This window comes from Microtus oregoni, unplaced genomic scaffold (genome assembly GCF_018167655.1).
Source record: "Microtus oregoni isolate MIOR12 unplaced genomic scaffold, Mior012 000011F_ref0000422, whole genome shotgun sequence".
NCBI lineage: Eukaryota > Metazoa > Chordata > Mammalia > Rodentia > Cricetidae > Microtus > Microtus oregoni.
The window spans coordinates 37958774-37974337 of NW_024543070.1; the positions used below are offsets into that span (position 1 = coordinate 37958774).

General features: G+C 38.9%; 1 pseudogene; it reads right to left on the minus strand.

Moving 5' to 3' along the window:
• The window catches only part of LOC121453196, a 29656-nt pseudogene extending 19214 nt beyond the window's left edge, over positions 1 to 10442 (minus strand).
• Positions 10443 to 15564: the final 5122 nt, after the last annotated feature.

Genomic DNA, 15564 nt, shown 5'->3' on the forward strand with positions numbered 1-15564 from the left:
CTTTATAAGTAACTTGGCCCTTTTCCTTTGCAGCTCTTAATATTCTTTCTTTATTCTGTATGATTTGTGTTTTGATTATTATATGGTGAGGGGATTTTTTTTTTGGATCCAGCCTATTCGGTGTTCTGTATGCTTCTTGAACCTTTATAGGTACATCTTTCTTTAGGTTGGGAAAGTTTTCTTCTATAATTTTATTAAATATATTTTCTGGACCATTGAGCTGCACTTCTCCTTCTTCTACTCCTATTATTCTTAGGTTTGGTCTTTTTATTGTGTCCCATATTTCCTGAATGTTTTGTGATGAGAGTTTGTTGAACTTGCTGTTATCTTTGATCAGTGCATTTATTTTCTCTGTTATCTTCAGAATCTGAGATTCTTTCTTCTATCACTTGTTTTCTGCTTGTGATGCTTGTTTCTGTAGTCTCTATGCATTTACCTAGATTTTCCATGTCCAGCCAGTCCTCTGTTTGTGTTTTCACCCTTGTCTCCAATTCAGTTTTCAAGTCTTGAAATGTTTCCATTATCAGTTTGATTGTTTTTCATTGGTTTCTGAGGGTATCATTCACTGCTTTATTCAATTCTTCAAACTTTCTGTTATACTTCTCATCCATATTTATAAGGGCATTTTTTACATGCTGTTTAAGGACGTCAATCACTTTCATAAAGTCCATTTTTTCTACTTCTTCTTGATTAATTTGTTCATGTCCTCCTGTTGTGAGGTCGCTGGGTTCTGGTGGTTTCATGTTGTTTTTCAGATTGTTGGGTGAATTCTTACATTGGCGCCTGCCCATCTCTTCCTCTGAATGCTCCCCTAAGGATCTTCTTTTACAGGATCAAGTCTCCTTGCCCACTGATGTACCTTCCCAGTGATGGCACTTTCACGTGATGGCTCTTTAGGTGCTCCAGTGATGGCTCTCCTGGTGCCGAGATCAGATTTCAGTGCTGGTTGGGTAGCTCATAAACAAAGCACCTACCTTGCTTGCTGCAGGCAGGCTATTGAAACAAAGGAATTCCCGCCCACCCGACTGCCCTCCGGATTGATCCCAGCACCCAGACAGGCTGGGCTGGGTGCAGTTATGTGCCCAAAGATGGCAGGGATGCAGAAGTGGGGAGGGTTCTTGATGCACACTGGGTGAGATAGGAAGAGAGAGGCAGTATGCAGGAGTATAGGCCCTGCAGGAAGTAGTTTTGTGTCCCGGGCTGCTGCCACGGGTCAGAAACTCACTCACCCCAGAGATGGATCTCCTGGTGCCCAGATCAGATCTCCGTGCTGGTTGGGTAGCTCATAAACAAAGTGCCACTCAAATTTATTTCTTTATTTATTAATCAACTTACTTCCATTATAATTTTCAGAAAATTGTTGTTGGCATAATAATTTTGATTGGCCAGCAGGTGTCCCAGTTGCGAATATAAGACAAGTCCTAGATCCATACTTGAATTATCTGAGACTTAGAAATACTAACAATTTTGGTTAATGAGTTAAGAACAGCACATCTGCCTATGGAGGTTTGAGATGGGCAGAATATCAAGGAACCCAGAGCTAGCAGGTAGATACTAGCCATGAGGTTACTGGCCCAAGCTCAAGCCAAGAATTTGTGGATCTGAACTGGAAATGTAAATCTGTGCTCCAGGTGCAGGATTAGAGCCCTTGCTCCCAGAGTAAGAACTTGGCCTTATCAAAGCAGGCCTGGCAGAAGCCAGAGAAGCTATGGAGGAGTTGCAGCAGAACGCATTGGCAGTAGTAGCAGGCCTGAACACGCCACATGGGCCATGAGCCAGTGGGGAGTTGCCAAATCGCCATGATGGGCCAGCAAAGCCAAGCATTGTGAAGCTGCACAGAGAGGTAGTTCATCTGTGGAGGTGTAGTTAAGCTGAATAGGGTGGGACAAGGCAATAAGGGCCTGGGCAGGGCCCTGCAGTGGCATGGAATCAGACCATGTTGTTGCCAATTTGCTGGTGTACAAGAGTTCCACAATAGTCTGGAATAGAGTATAACAAAGATTTATTTATCTGGGAATAAACTCACAGAAAGAGTAGTGGTCCACAGTCCTCTGTGTGTGCTGGGAACTGGAACTGAATTGAGCAGCCAAGAGACTCATGCATGCTTTACACCTGCATTTATAGTACATGAGACCATGTCCAAATTGGGCCAGTATCTTAAAGTCTATTGGCTGAAAGAGTTCCCACAGCAAGGTATATCTTCATGGGTAATAATTTGCACCTAGTCCATGGTGTTTTCCCATCAATGAATTTAAACACCTTATACAACAGAGCACTATTTCACACAATATGCTGCCATTTCCCTTAGAGAGGAATGTTGATTAAACATTTCAAAACATGTTTAACTTCATAACTAATATCCTTTATTATTATTTATGAGATGGGGGTTTTACTATGTAACCCTGACTGTCCTCAAATTCAAAATAATTTTTCCTTAATTTCCCAAGTGCTAGAATTATAGGTGAGAGCCCCATGCAAAGATATTGCCTCCATTATTATGCCTTCATTAAAGGTTTAATAGTCCTGATCATTTAAACTTGTTCAATATATTGAATTATATAACAGGTAATCTCTTTTTGTTTATTTTTACTGGTGTGTACTGAATCTATGTGTATGTGTCATGTGTTTGTATGTGCCTGCAAAGGACAGAAGAGGACATTGAATTCCCTGGGGCTCATGTCACAGGCCATTGTGAACTGTCCCATGTGGGCAAGGGAAAAGAACGCAGGACTTCTAGAAGATCAGTATGTACTCTTGCCTTCTTGGGCGTCTATCCAGACTCAAATAATACTTCTTAAAGAATAATCAGGAACAGCTGATCACGGTGGCACATGCCTTTAATTCCAACACTCAGGATGCAGAGGCAGCAAACCCCTGAGATTGAGGCCAGCCTGGTCTATAGAATGCATTCAAGGACAGCCAGGGCTACACAGAAAAACTCTGTCTTGAAAAAAACAAAGAATAAATAGGGACAAAGGATCCAAGCATTATCAAAAATCCATGCAAAATGTAGAAAATTAATTGGCCATTGAGATTTACACTTATGCCAGATGTGGTGATGCAAGCCTTTAAGCCCCCACTTCTAGGAGGTGGAGGCAGGTGGATTTCTGTTAGCTCCAGGATAGCCTGTCTTACATAGTGAGTTCCAGGCCAGCCCACACTACATAGTAAGACCTATCTCAAAGAAAAAGATTTACACTTATAAGGTACATTAATTGACATAGGAAAATAATGGTATATTTCTGTGGGAGCTCCTTCTGCTCCTTCAACCAATAGACTACTTGGGTATGGTCTCTTATACTAAAATGCAGCTGTAAAGCCTATTCGCTCTCTTTCTCTTTTGCTTCCGGCTCTTGCTTCTGGCTGCAAGAGCCAGACTCAGTTCCTGTTTTCCATTCATATATAAAAATGACACTGTAATTGAGGGATTACTAGATACAGGTGCAACTGTGATTATTATTACTTCAAAATCTTGGCATCCAGATTGGCTTCTTCAAGAGGCAGATATTCGTTTCTTAGGAATTGGAACCCTATCTCAAGTAAAACCAAGTACAAGGTGGGTTGAATGAATAGGGCCAGAAGGACAGAAAGGAAAGCTAAGGCCATATGTAGCTAATATTGCAGTGAATTTATGGGGCCATGATCTATTGCAGCAATGGAATACCCAGATTAACATTCATGCAGTATCCAAAACCCATGTTTCTGGGAAAGATATTATAAAATATTATAAACAATGGTCACCAGTCATTCAGACTGTACAAGAACACAAATCAACTAGCAAACCTCCAGAGGTACTAACTGCCTTGCCTTTAAAATGGTTAATGGAGAAACCCATATGGATTAAAGAATGGACTTTAATGGAAAACAGACTGCAGGCTTTGGAACAGCTGGTATAGAAGCAATTAGATGCTCACCATATTGCAGAATCAACCAGCCCTTAGAATTCTTCTGTATTTGTTCTTAAAAAGAAATCTGGAAAATGGAGAATGGTGACAAATCTAAGATCTGCTAACAAAGTTATCCAACCTATGGGCCCTCTATGGTCTGAAATTCCTCTGCCTTCTCTATTATCAAAAGGATGGTCTCTAATAATTATTGATTTAAAGGATTGTTTATTCATTATACCTTTATAAGAAAAGGATCGAAAAAAATTTGCTTTCACAGTGCCTACTTACAATAATTCTCAGCCTACTAAGAGATACCAGTGGACAATCCTTTCACAGGGAATGATCAGTAGTCTCACACTGTGTCAATACTTTGTAAATCAGTCATTGGAAAGAATATGCAAGCAATTTTCTAAGTCTATATAATTTACCATTACATGGACAGCATTTTGTTATCTGACTCAAATAAAGATACTTTAGAAAGTATGTTTAAAGAAGTAAAAAAAAAAGCTTTGCCTAAATGGGCATTACAAATTACTACTGAAAAAAATACAAAGAGGAGAGTCTGTCAATTACCTAGGTTACAAAATAGGTTTACAGAAAATTACAAGACAAAAAGCACAAATTAGGAGAGACCACTTGTGGACTCTTAACAACTTCCAAAGATTGTTACGAGGTATTTCCAGCCTACAACTGGCTGTTGGGATAACACCTGACCTAAAAGTTTATTTAAACAAAACCTTAGATGGTAACAAAGACTTAAATAGTCCCAGAGAATTAACAGCTGAAGTGGGAACAGAATTGGTGGCTGTTGAAGAGAAATTACAGGAGGCACATGTAGATAGAGTGAATCCAAATCTTAACTGTAGTCTAGTCATATTGTCTTCCAGAATTTCCCCTACAGAAATTATTTTTTTTTTATTTTTTGAGACAGGGTTTCTCTGTAGCTTTTGGTTCCTGTCCTGGAACTAACTCTCGTAGACCAGGCTGGCCTCAAATTCACAGAGATCCACCTGTCTCTGCCTTCCGAGCACTGGGATTAAAGGCGTGCGCCACCACCGCCTGGGTCCCCTACAGAAATTTTAATGCAGAGGGAAGATTATCTTACAATGGATCTTTTTACCACTAAAAAACAAGTAAAATTTTAAAACGTATGTGGAGAAAGATTTTGATTAATTATAAAAGGAAAATTGAGACTTCATCAACTAGCAGGTATAGATCCAGCAGAGATTATAGTTCCTTTTACTGCTGATAAAATTAAAAATTATTGGAAGACAATGAAACTTGGCAAAGAGCTTGTGCTGATTTTGGGGGAGAAATTAATAGCAATTATCCCGAAAATTGATAGAATTAATCTTATAAAGAGAACTATTTGGATTCTTCCCTGAATTGTCTGTGATGTATCAATAACTGGATCCCATACATTTTATACATATGCAAATAAATCAGAAAGGCAGGTTACAAATCAGAAAATTTAAGTAAGGTGGAGCAAAGACCTTATAATTCTGTCCAAAAGGCAGGATTATATGCTATTCTCATGGTATGAAGAGATTTTAAAGAACTTCTCAATAAGTTTACTGATTCACAATATGCAGAAAGAGATGTCTTACATATTGAAACTGCTGAATTTTTACCAGATGAAACAGAATTGACTTCATTATTCATACAGGATCAAGATATAATCAAGAATAGGCTTTGTACCATATACATAACACACATCCAATCCCATACTGGTCTACCAGGTCCTTTAGCACAAAGTAATGCAGAAATTGATTGGTTATTGGTTGGAAGTGTACTGAAGGCCTCAGAATTTCATAAGAAACATTATGTCAACAACAAAGGTTTAAAGAAAGAGTTTCCTATTACATGGCAACAAGCTAAAGAGATTATAAAGAAATGTCCCACTTACTCTTTCTGTAACCAAACACCATTAGCAGCAGGGAGTAACCCAAAGAGTACTCAAATGAATTAAATCTAGCAGATGGATGTGTTCCATTTTATAGAATTTGGAAAATTAAAATATGTAAATGACACCATTGATATTTATTCAGGTTTTCAATAGGCAACTGCCTTGAGCTCAGAAAAGGTTGATTCAGTAATCATGAATTTATTAGAAGTTATTGCCATCATGGATTTACCAGAACAAATAAAGACAGATAATGGTCCAGTATATGTTTCAAAGAAAATGAAACATTTCTTGCTTATTATAATATAAAGCATATTAGAGGTATACCCAACAATCTTACAGGTCAGGCAGTTATAGAAGGATCAAATCAACTATAAAGGATAAGCTAAACAAACAGAAAGGAATGGAAATGCCTCCAGAAATAGATTGCATAATGCTTTATTAACCTTGAATTTTCTTAATGCTAATGAGAAAAGAACAACAGCATCAGAGAGACATTAGATAATAGAAAAAACTTCTGAATTAAATCAGCCAATATATTTCAAGGATGTGTTGACCTCAGAATGGAAACCAGGAGATGTGCTACATTGGGGAAGGGTTTTAACTCTTGTTTCTACAGGAGAAGAAAAGCTATGGATACCATCAAAATTGATAAAGATTCAGTTTGAACAAGAGAAACCTCTTCATAAAGAGAAATTATGGCTCATCCACAGAGGTGACAACCCTACAGGTGGTAAGAAAACCTCATAAGGGTTGGGGCAAGGTTCTGTTCTTGTCTTTGCAGGAAAATAATCATCTTCAAAGAGTGGAGAAACATTGGACATATAGATGCCTAAAGATAAAAACATACATATCCAGAAAGAATCAACAAACAAAGAGAAATCTGCCTTATGATGCTGTATTATCTGCATAGTAAATTTAATTATTTGGACATGTATACATCTCTACTTAAAAATAAGAGCTGACTTTGGAATTGGACAATGGCTATCCTTTAAAGGATGTTGTTAAAAGCAAAATTCAGAATTTCTGTCTCATGTTAGGAGCCATCTGATATGTGACAGTATGAATATAGATTTTAAGGAAATATTTTACTTTTCTCCATGCCCATTTTGTTTATATTGTATCTTTCATTGAATAAATGTTTATATGAATGATGCTTAAGCTTTCCACAATAAACAGTAGATTTTCCTGCAGTAATCTTTGAAGCTTCCAGGAAGAAGATGGGGCCACACAACAATAACTCCATCTGGTTGATATGACTTCATGATGCTGATAGTAGTACTATGAGACTGGTTTTGGGGTACCAGCTTCAGAAATGGCGCACCTTCTTACAATGTTCTGGCCAGATAAGAACTTATTCTCCGAATAACAACTTCAAAACAAACAAACAAAAAGACCCCATCAACTACTCAGAGACCATTTGTAATTATACAGAACAGCAATCTTGAAACTTAACCATCACTTTACTTTTATAGGATTCCATAAAATAAACATTGCCCCCATGACAGCAGGAAGTAATTCTAGAAAGCATCATCCCTTCCCCTAACACAGTTTGTTGTCACCATTAGAGACAACATTTAGGGGTTATTACTTGCATGGAGTTGGGGGTTGGGGTAGAAATTATGTAGGTTTAGAGATCTCAAAAAAAGGGAAGATTCAATAGAATAGGTAATTTGGTGTGAACTTATTCACACAAATAATAGTAAATAATAGTGAGTAATAGAGTAAATGCTTGTGAGCTATTATTTATGGACAATTTACACTGTTATAGTTTCTTGTATATTGATACAAGTTCAAATTATATTTGTTATTTTTGTTTACAATATTTGTAAAACTATGCATATTTACATGCCTAAATACAATATTTGTCATATTGTATTTATTCATGTTTCTATCTCCATTTAAGACATTTTGTATATTGATACAATTTTAGGATATATTTATCACATTTCATTATATATTTCTACCCATGATTAAGATATTTATACATTGTTTACATTTTGATGTCATTGTCCTCCTTTACGGCACAATTGTTTAAAGATTGTTTAATAATCTTACATGAAGTCTTAATCTTTAAGTTATGTAGGTCAATAGTCATTCATGTTTGTTATATGTTTAGTCAGACTAATTAGGTTCTTTAGATACACAGAGATTGTATACTGCATAGACAGGTAACCTTCAACCACTTCAAAGATCTGTAGAATATGGCATTTAAATAACTTAGGATTCTGTTGATGTGAGACACGATTGCTCCTGGCAGCACTGATTTATTCCCAAGAGAGTGTTGCGCACCAAAGACACTTCACTTGGAGTTTGTCTTCTTCTTGGCACAACTGGCCTTTGGGCAAGAAACTGCCCATGTCTAGACAAAGTGCATGATGTCTAGACTGGACAAGCAGTATACAAGAGAAAAGACTATCAAATCTTGCCAAGACAGGGTAAGACGGTTTTGAAAAACTTCCTGCCTCTTAAAATGGTCTATCAGTTACTCTAGGCCTTAGCCAAAGTTGGTTGCTTCAATATTGCAAACAAAACTTTGGGTGATTGCTCAGGCAGCCAATTGTATCTGTCATCTACTGCACATTTCAGAAGCTGCTTGATTGTACTTCCTGCCTACTCAAGTAATATTATCTCTCTTCTCAGGTTTTTGATGGGGTTGAAGATTAGATAGTCATAGTTTCCATCCTTCTATGATCTAGCCAAGCCATTTCCAATATAAGACATAGACTCCTTACAATAGAATGTTTATTAAAACATTTAGTATATGTTCCTTGCTTAATATTGTTTATACTAGTTGTAATTCTAATATTATACTTGATATCTGTTCCTAGTGTACATAGTTTTGTATTGGTTTTGGAACTCTCCTATTTAAACAAAAGGGGAATGTACTGTGGGAGCTCCTTCTGCTCCTTCAGTCAATAGCCTTTAAGATACCAGCCCACTTGGGCATGGTCTCTTATACTATAAATGCAGCTGTAAAGCCTACACCGACTCTCTTGCTTCTGGCTTTCACTTCCAGCTGCTATATTCTGTTCCTGTTCCCGTTCATGCAGAGGATTGTGATCTAGGACAGTGATCGGTAAGTCTCCCCTAAATAAATAACCCTTTGTTATATGCAATTCTGAAATAGTGTGGGATTACTTTGCAACTTCTGCCATCAGCATATTAGGCATAAAACATTCATACAATTATATAGAATAAAACTCCATTTAGAAAACAAAGATATCTTTTAAGCTGATAATGTGACAGTCTGGTGATGTTCAGATGATAATATATTGACACATAAATACACACACATACACACACATTGTGGAAACATTCTCCACGATGTTCTCTGTTTCCTTCCTTCCACCCTCCCTCCCTCCCTCCCTTCCTCTCTCTCTTTCTTTCTTTCTTTCTTTCTATTTCTTCCACTGGAAACGTTTTTATTGAGACCACACTAGTTAAGCAAATTTTGGCATAAAGCACCTTCCTCTTTGGCAAAACAGTCCTTCTTCAGTGGTCCCATGAATGCTTTCTCCTCCATGGTTTGGAAATGACCATGGCCAAACTTGGAGGTGGTGTCAATAAATTTCAGGTGAATCTTCTCCAGAGCCTGTTATTTGGTCTGCACCAGCAAGGACTTGTGGAGAGTGAGCACTCGCTTCTTGGTTTCCACCAAGATTTTGAGCATGATTGAGTCATTGGCTACCTCATCATAATGGACATAGCCACCCAGTGGGTTGGTGCTTTTGTCAGAAAGGTCATAGTCAGTAGATACATTGTTTTTGATCAGCTTGCCATTCTTGATAAGGTAGCTTTGATCAGTCTTGTAAATCTTCTTGTTGATGTGTTGTCTGATGACGGTAGCCTTTCTGCCCAGCCCGAGCCATAGAGAAGAGCACTCTGGAAGGGTGCCAAACACCAATACAGGCAACCCTCAATGGGTCTTAATGGGGCAGTTTCTTTGTATGCCAATGACTGGTCACCCCTTTGTAACCTTTGCGGTTTGTCACCCCGATGACATCAATCATCTCATTCTGCCCAAACACTTGGTTCACAGGAACCTGCTGCTCAAGCCTCTCCCAGGCCCAGTCTAGCTTCTCAGCCACAGTACCCCCATTCACCTGGATCTTTATCAAGTGTGTCTTCTTCTGGCGCAGAGGAACCAGACCCATCTGAGTGTGGGCAATTTTGTGGATGACTTGGTAGTACATCTTCATGATATTGAAGTCTTTCTCCAGCTGTTTCTTGCCCGTGTCATTCTGCCATTTCTTATTGGTGAAGGCCTTATTAGATTTGTGCCAGTTCTTGTAGAAATGCGCCTTTTACACTCATCACTGACGTGCTCAGCAAATGCTGTCTTGAAGGTACAGAGATCCCATGGGGTTTTTGACATATCCCACTATGCCCACAACCATCATAGGTGGTGTTTCTACAATAGTTACAGCCTCCATGATTTCTTTCTTGTTCACCTTGGATCCTGGTCTGTCAATCTCCCGGACAATGTAGGTCATGCCAGCATTTTAACCTAGAAAGGTCGTGAGGTAAACAGGCTTGGAAGGGTCATCTTTGGTGAAGCTCTTCACTTTCTCATGATGCCTGCTGTGGCACTTCTGAGGCAAGAAGCCCAAGGACCTATGCTTGGGAGCAGAAAATTTCCTGTGAGACATTGACCTAATTTTAATATGTTGTTATTCAGTAAAATAGGAAAAGCTGAAGAGGGGGAGATATGGAGAAATAGCCATTTGGTAGAGTAAAATGGCCACAAATATATACACATTATTTTATAATGCATTTCACATTTATTTATTGTGTATACATGTGGAGGCATAGGTGTGCCATAGCACACACGTGGTGGACAGAAGACAACCTTAAGGAGCTGATTCTCTCCTTCCACTATGTCGGTTCTGGGGATCCAACCATGGTTGCCAGGTTTGGAGGAAGGTACTTTAACTCACTGAGCCACCTCACTAGCTGAACACAGAGTCACTGATGAAGATTAATATCTTCTATGAATGCTGTCCACGGGGCACTAGAATACTACAACAGTTAACACTAGAGACCATTAGTCACTATAACAGAGATAGCAACGTTGAAGAAGTCTGAAATGTAGGAATTACCAAAATGTGACAGAGATAGGAAGGAGAAATATGCAATGGGAAAAACAATGCCCTGAGAGATTTGCTGGGGGGAGTTGTTACAAACCCCTGCCATTTGTAAAATCCATGTCTATGAAACACAGTAAAAGTGAGTGTGGCAGAATGAAGTGCATTGGGTACATGCATTTTCCGGCATGTAAGTAGCATTTGAAAAACAATGAGAATGAATGGAACAAAAAGGTTAGAGTCGCAGACACTCCAGTGTTAGAGAACAGATTCAGCGGTAAATGAGGAATCAACATTGGTACAGGAAATATCAACAGTGTAGATTCCCAGAATCCAACAAAAAAATTCCAGATAAAACTTCCAAATGAAAAATATGACTGTGTCAACTGCAGCTGATTGGTAAAATGGGAAGGTAAAATGGAGAGAGCCTGTATAGCAACACCCTGTGAAGACGATCGGTGACTTTGACAAGAGAGATATCTGGAATGTGGAGTGACAGCATCATTAAACTGCATAAATACAACAGTGCATGTGTACAGGAACCAGTTCTCTCCACAGTGGTTCTGTGTTGGGATCATCTTTTGTACACTGTGAAGATGTGTCTCTGTTTAACTTCACCTGTCTAAGGCACTTTCTGACAGGTTTCATAAAGAGCTGAACAGTCAATAGCTAGGCAGAAGAGAATAGGCGGGATTTCTGGGCAGAGATAGGAGCTCTGGGAAAGAATCTGAGGTGGGAAATTTATCAGCCAGATGTGGAAGAAGTTGGACTTTTGGTGCTAAGGATAGATAATGAGCCACATGGCAGAACATTGATGAATACAAACAGGTTAATTTAAGTTTTAAGAGCTAGTTGGGAACAAGCCTAAGCTAAGAACAAGCTTTCACAATTAATAAAAAGTCCTTGCATCATTATTCAGAAGTTGGTCGTCCAAAGAAAGGCTGCTTACATTTGGTGCCTAATATCAGGCCTGTATATCCAAGCATAAAGCCTGAGAAATCTGAGAAAAATTCCTGACAAAGAGTCAGACACAACTTCCTAGAAACTGTATCCTCTCTGGAACTTCCTGCCTGGCACGTTAAAACTTGGCTCACAACAGAATGGATGCAGGCAAGCAAAAAGCCAAGCCCAGACTGAAAAAACCTTTGAACAGGTACAGTATGCTTGAAAATGTGCTTAGGTGCTGAAAAAAGAAAAGAAATGGGTATAGATAGAGAAATAAACAATTTGAAAATAATAAAGTGAAGTCTTTAAAGAGAGAGTAAAGTAATATGAAACAAGTAAGTCACATAAGGATGGGAGACAACGTAATACAGGGTGTTTGGACCCTACATGGTGCTTTATTAACTTTAACTTCTTTAAATACAAATGAACAAAAACAGCAGCTACTGAGAGACATTGGAGTGTAGAAAAACTGTTAGTTAAACCAGCCCACACATTTTAAGTATATCTTAACTTCATAGTGGAGTTCAAAAATGTATTGAAAGGGAGGGGTTATGTCTTTGTTTCCACAGGAAATAAACTATGGATTCCTTCAACATTGATAAATATCAGACTTGACTGGGGGAGATCTCCTGAAAATTTGCCTACAAACATGAAGGAAAAAAAACCCTATAAGACAGGTGATGTACATGCTGATCCCACTGCATGGGGACAGCTCTGAGACTACATGAGATGATAAATCTTATTGGTTACAGAGTCCTCATGATTTATGTTATCTTTTCATACAGCATGGATGGAAATTTACATTACAGTTTGGTTATGTAGTCCATATGAACTTATGAAGTTTAGAGATGTCTTTTATCTGCTCAAACACAGAGCAGAGAATCATCTTTATCTGATTTGTGCACACCTCACGTTTAATATTTGTATTTATGCAGATACATATGTTACCTTTAAAATTTGAATGTTTTCAGAACAAAAGGAAGACAGACAAGTAGTCTAGGTGATCCAGTCTCACAGAATGTTTCCATTGCATTTTCCCAAAAGTCTGCATACTAGACAATTACAAAGTAGCTATCTGAGATGGTCCATCCTCGCAGATTATTAAAGTCAGGACCTCAGATGTGCCCTGCACTTTCCCATCACACAGGGACTGAACAACAGATGAGACAGCTAAGTCCCAGAACTTACCATTATCCCAATTTTCTCAGGCACCCCTAAAGATGTCATTTCCCACAGACAACAAGAAGCAATTTCAAGATCACAATTCCCACATTCCCAAGAGATGGGAGTGAATCTCTTTCTAAAAAGAAAAAAGGGACATAGGAATGCTAGGATAAAAAGAGTATATTATTGAATCTACTTTTAAACTATCTACCCATTCCTCTGGCTATTACATTCTTTTTGTGCCCACCTTAATGTTCCCTGAGCTCTGAAGGAGGTTTTCTGTGCTTATCTTCTGCTGAAAGTAAAGCATCGAGCCCCAGTTCCACAAGGATGGATGCATATTTTTATTATTGTTGTTTTTGAGACAATGTTGTTTATATAGTTCCAACTGTTCTGGAACTTACTTTGTGGATCAGGCTGGCCTCAAACTCAGAGATCCACCTGGGTTTTCCTCCCAAGTGCTGGGATTAAAGGTGTGTGCAACCATGCCCAGCCAGATACATATTTTTATATAAACACCAATCAAAACAATGACTTCAACCACAAGGAATATGAATAAATCCATTCAGCCTTTTCATTGTCAATACCACATGATGTAGGAGTGTCTTCTATCTATCTGTTGTTTTCATTTGGTTAATTAATAAAGAAAACTGCTTGGCCTGATAAGTCAGAACATATCTGGAAGGGGGAGACAGGACAGAATTCTGGGAGGAAGAAAGCAGAGTCAGGCAGATGCCATGATTCTCCAACCCGAGACGGATGTAGGTCAGGATCTTTCAGCCACCACTTCATGGTGCTACACAGATTATTAGAAATGGGTTAACTAAGGTGTGAGAATTAGCCAGTAAGAGGCTAGAGCTAACGGGCCAGTCAGTGTTTAAATGAATACAATCTCTGTGTTTTTATTTCGGGTGTAAAGCTAACCATGCAGGAACTGGGCAGGACAAAAAGCAGGCCTTCTGGCCCCATCACAACAAATGGTGCCCAGATGTGGATAACTGAATCCACAGAAAGCCTGAGAAAGCTTGGAAAAGAATAGAGTAAAGCATGGCTTCTTGGTAGCAGCAATTTCTTGGGGCTGCTCTGCTTGCTAGAGGCAAGCAAGCACTCTCATCTAAGAGTGGCTTCCTGACTCAGTTTTAGCTGCAAAACCCTGCAGCTCTTTTAAGAGGTCCTGCCACGAAACACTTAAATGGTGTTGATGAAAAGCTGAATGCATGCTTTTCAGTTTTCAGCCGTAGCAGGAAAAAAACTGAGCCATTTTAAAATTCCGGCTTTCTGGGCTATCCTGCCATGGTAAACTCTGACCCTTTCAGGCAGGCAGTCCGACTGAGTGTGGTCTGTGAGCAGAATGCTGCAGCTTGCTTGCTGGCAGGGACCTTGAAATGCCATAGAGTTGTGACAATAAAAATGGCTACAGCCGGTACCTTTGCCATGAGGCTGGAAAGCTAAGGAATGGGCTGGATCCAGTCGTCAAAGCCACGGCTTTCATCCTATCCTTAAAGACTCATGTAGTCAGAAAAAGAGAGAGATATAGTAAAGAGAAATTCAAAAAAATCTCTAAATGTTTTACTGCGTATTAAAAATATATGCCGGCTTGGGAGAGAAAAGAAAAAGGCTAAAGTTCTTAAAAAAGAAAAAAAAGAGTAGTTGGGTGAGGTGGTACACACCTTTAATTCCAACAATTGGGAGGCAGAGGTAGGTTGACCTCTGTGACTTCAAGGTGTGGTGTGCAGGGTGTGTCCCAGGAACACACTCACCCCTAGGAATGTCCTACTGAGAGGAGAGACTTAAACAGTATCTCCCGAAGTTAAGAAGTAGTTGTCTACCTCCAAATAAGTCTGTCATTTTCATTTGTATTGTCTTATCTCTGTAACTATTTTTAGTTGCCTATTGTCATATTTTTTTGGAAACTGCCCTGAATTAGGTACATTGTGCCCCAGTGTTCATCAGACTATATGATTTAAGAGCTAGCAATGTAGTCTATACATTCACTTACAGGGAATCTTGACTATCTTGTCAGAAAAGCAATTGGTGTGGGGGGAGAGTGTATAGGGAGATATGCTTCCACCCCACATGAGCATCTGCGTCTGCAGGTGCAAGGAGCACCATATATGTGACATGCCCTTTTTATCATTCCCCTCCACTAGTGAACTGCAGTTCCATCTTTAGCATTTGTTGTAGAACATTATGTTAAGATGTGTTAGTTTGTTTATGCTGCATTTGTTTAACTCTGTGAAGCTGTGATTCTTTGCTTATCTAAAACACCTGATGATCTAATAAAGAGATAAATAGCCAATAGTGAAGCACAAAAAAGGTTAGGCAGGCATGGCTGAGAGAATAAATAGGAGGAGAAATCTGGGAAGAGGAGGAAGGAGCAAGAGAACGTGTCAGGGGTCAGCCACCTCCCCCAATTCCAGCCATGGAGGATAAGACTGAAAGTAATATATACAGAAAAACGAAAAGGAAAAAAAAATCAAAGAGTAAAATACAATAAACTACATTTTGATGTTCCATTGTGGGACTGGAGTAAAAGAAAATCCAACAACTACAAGCATCTTTCATGAACCTACCAAAA